General features: G+C 40.1%; 1 pseudogene; it reads right to left on the bottom strand.

Annotated features, from left to right (window-relative positions):
* Window positions 1–1,364: 1,364 nt before the first annotated feature.
* On the bottom strand, window positions 1,365–3,172 carry LOC122796883 (annotated as a pseudogene).
* Between the last annotated feature and the right edge of the window lie 884 nt (window positions 3,173–4,056).

Here is a 4,056-nt window from a genome sequence, read left to right as displayed (position 1 = left end):
ACTATTTTCCATACCAATGGCCATATATTTGGCCATTGGCATGCTTTACACATACTATACACCTTTTATTTGGAGCTGTCATGGCTGTGTTTTGTAGTTTGCAGAAATGTACTCGGTTACTAACCGTGTACATTTCTGCACACTACACTAGTCCTGCACGGCCGGCTGACAGCTTCCTGGATTGCAAATTCACCTCATTTGCATGGTTTTCACCTGCAAATGGGGTAATTTGCATACAGGAGTTTTGTCTGTGCAGGAATAGTGCAGGAGTGCTCGTGCAAGTCCTGGAGCTTATTCCTGGATCACACGGCGGCCATATTGCCTCCTGGAGCGCCTGCACTATTCCTGCACACCGTGCAGGGCTTTCTGAATCCAAGGGTTAGTCTCACCCAATCCCGTTTTATGCTTATCTGAACATACATACCTATTTTCTCAGACCTCACTTCTTTATTCAACACAGCTTACCATTACTTTTTTGCCTCTATCCCACACCAACTTTCACATGTAGTAATACTTTTACTTTCTTGTAGAGTTCTTTTTTATTTACCGCTGTCCCTGAATTCTATCAGTAAATGTTATTTCACCTCTGCTTCTATATATATCTTCTATATATAATTCAGTAAACCAGCATCACAGTACTCCCTCCACTATTCATCTCAGTCTAAAACCCTCCATTCAGTTTTACACTTAACTTTTACTAGTATATTTTTGACCAAGATAATTAAGTAAATAAGGTTTTTACCTTAATATTTGTTGATTTTTCACCACGTCTGGCATTGCTAAACAAAAGTGCTTTAAAATTGCTAATATCAGTGATTGCAACACCATAAACAAATTCACTGTGTGAGGTGTGAGTCTTACAATACTAGTCTGATATCCCAGGAATAATTGTATTTTGTTTGAAACATGGATTAAACATATCACCAACAGTATGACAGTAGTATATGTATTACATTTTGTTGACCATGTTATCCCTTCCTAGTGCATGCCCATTTTTACGGGGATCATGGGTCTTTCAGGAATATTCAAATAAGGGACTAACCTGTAAGGTTTGGGATTGGCTCCTTGTTTTTCCATCTCCCAGATGATGGTAATTATTCCTGTGAGACACAAAAAATCAGCATGGCAGAACCCTTTCAGCATTGTAAGAAAAGGCGAGCAATGTCAATGTGCAAGCTGATCAAATGAAGTTTGTGATTTATTTTACAAAACTGGTAAAAAAGTTTACGGAGAGCAAAATGTTACACAAGTCTTTTTTCAGTTCTTCAGTAAACATTAAACACTTCCAGTTAAATGTCAAAATCTTTTCACAAATGACACAGAATTTACAGATGAAATCACAAGATTTCTTGTGGCATCAGTTACTACAAATCTTTTCCAGTCATAAGCAGCTGAATGTTTTCCTTCAGGTTTTGAATTTCCTCTTCCTGTTCTTCCACATTTTTCTGAAGATCCTGTGTAACCTTTCCTTCTCCATGGAAAAGTTCACTTTCCAGGACACTGACTGCACTTGGTCTTTCTATGGGCACCTTATTTGTTAACAGCTTCACATATTTGCTATGCACTGGCCACCTTTGTTTAAATGCATCAGGCATCTTGCCTCTTCTCAATTCCTTTAATTTCTCTGTTCTTTCCATCTCTGTTCCAAAAGGCTGAAAAAGCTCCAGAAGAATAATGCCCACACTGTACATATCAGACATAAAATCATAATGAGATCCCTGTAGCTGCTCAGGTGATACATACAAGCAGGTGCCCACTTCTGAAGTATTGTGAAGAACCATTGGATCTACTTGTGACATGTCATCTACTATGTCTCTGCAGGCAAGTCCAAAGTCTCCTATTTTTATACAAACGTCTGGTCCCTACAGAAATATATTTCTAGGCTTCAAGTCTCTATGCATAACTCCCACTGAGTGACTATAGTGTACTCCCTCTAGTAGCTGCTGAAACATTTGTAGTGTGGATTCTACATTTACAAGGCAATATGGATCTCCTCCATCTCCAAGATAGGCATTCTAGTCTAAGATCCATTCCCTCAATGACAGTTCACAAAACTGCATTTGTATACAAACCATTAAATGGAACTGCACTTTAGGCTGTGCTTGTGAGCTTCCATCTTGTCTGCAGATGGTGGTAATCAGCATCTACAGAAAAACTGTCGTCTAAACTACATTTACTTTCTTCAAGCTTTGCTTTATTGCTCTTGAAGGAAACACATGAAAACTCTCTTGTATATACTGCTTTGCTTCTATCAACAGATATAACTTGTGAATGCATTTCAATGGATTTCCTGATAACCTTCAATTTCAGACTCTGTCTCTCGCTGAATCAACCTGTTTGTTGTGCCTGATGCTGGTGGAACAGTGCACTTTGAGGATACTGAAGCAGTATTTCCAACTGGAGAAGGAGAATCTGCAAATACAATAAAAGACAAGTTGCTTTCCACATTTTGCTAAGAAAAAGGCCTTTTTCATTTCTGATGACAAAAGGCTTTTTTAATGCCTGCAAATTTGATGCTTTGGTTCTGTTACTTCGATGTGAGATGTTCTGGACATGTTCCAGCCAGGCTGTATGATAGCCAACTATATTAGGATGCTGAAGACCAGTTAACACTTTTGCTTCTCAAAGAATCTTCATACAATCTGTAGATGCTTTCTTGATCAAAATCCTCAACTGCATAGAACTGGCCATCCAGCTTGTTTCTAACCTTATACACTTTCCCATACCCTCCTTGCCAAGCCTCTTAATCTCTTATCTCTTCAAATTCACTCAAATATCATAAGATTTGAGGCAGAAGAAGGCAATTACTGGTTCTGCGTGTATAATAGCGACACTCTCCAAGATCAAAAGGCAGTTGCTTGGCATGTAAAGTCTTCTGAGCTGCCTGTAGAAGCTCAGCAACAGCTGCAGTGTGTTGTAGTCTCACTGTGCTGAATTCATCTTGGGCAGCAAGGGGTGTCATCAGTTTCATATCTGCAAGCTTTTGGCAAAGTAATTTGAAGAGACATTTTGATTGTTGAGGATTTTTCTCATAAAGAGAGCATAGATGTTCCAGCAAAGAAGAGAGCAGCAGCTAGTTGGGTACTGTAGCAGCAAACATCTTCAGGCTTACCACATCTGAGCATGACTGAATCTCTAATTCAGCATCTGTCTCATCAAACCAAACTTTCATCACTAGAAAAATGAACGGGCACTTCAAGCTTATGCCTATTAATGCGTCTCTTATGATGATGGTGAATTCCATTGGCCAATGCAACAACAGAAGTTTCATACCCTTCTTCATCTAACAGGTGTCCATGTGCTCCAAACATCACCCACTGCTGGGTCAAGGTTAATCCCATGCTCAGCACTCTACAGATGTCACAAAACTGAATGAGATACTTGCCAGATCCAGTAATATATAAAGATACCGTATAACAGTAATCTTTTTATAATCCGACAATTTTTTTATATCCTTACTATGCATATAGATGCACTGCAAATCAACCAGCAAATCCTACACAGGATAATACAGCCTGCCACTGGGGCTGACTAGTACAGACCAAACTGCCTACAACAGTGTTTTTCCTCACCATCCCTTCACAAGCTCTACCATATTAACATGAAAAAAAAACATATGATGATGGGGAGTCCCTTTTATTTTGTATCTGTAGTGATTTGCAGGAGAAGCCAGAGGGGAATCTGGAAGTAGATTTCCTTTGTGATGCTTGGTCTGTTACCATGGTTGATTGGGTGGCCTCTCCTCACAGTTAACCTTTTGCAGGAGTTTGGGGGACATGTTTACTGGTAGGCCAGAGGGTATCCAACTGGTGGAGCACTGCCTGGACTGAGGACCCCAGTGACTCATTAAACAAGCTCCTTATAGAGTGCATGTAAATGTTGAACAAACTCTGAAAGAGGAACCAAAGGACATGTTTGAACAGGGAGTAACCAAGGGGCCCAGCAGTCCCCAGGCCTCACCAGTGGTACTGGTACCAAAGAAAGATGGATGGCAGCATCTGGTTCTGTGTGGACTGCAGGAAACTGAACAGTCACACATTATCAGATGCTCACCCC

This window comes from Protopterus annectens, chromosome 3.part0 (genome assembly GCF_019279795.1).
Source record: "Protopterus annectens isolate FY-2018-M chromosome 3.part0, PAN1.0, whole genome shotgun sequence".
NCBI lineage: Eukaryota > Metazoa > Chordata > Ceratodontiformes > Protopteridae > Protopterus > Protopterus annectens.
This window is presented reverse-complemented; position numbering and strand designations above follow the sequence as displayed.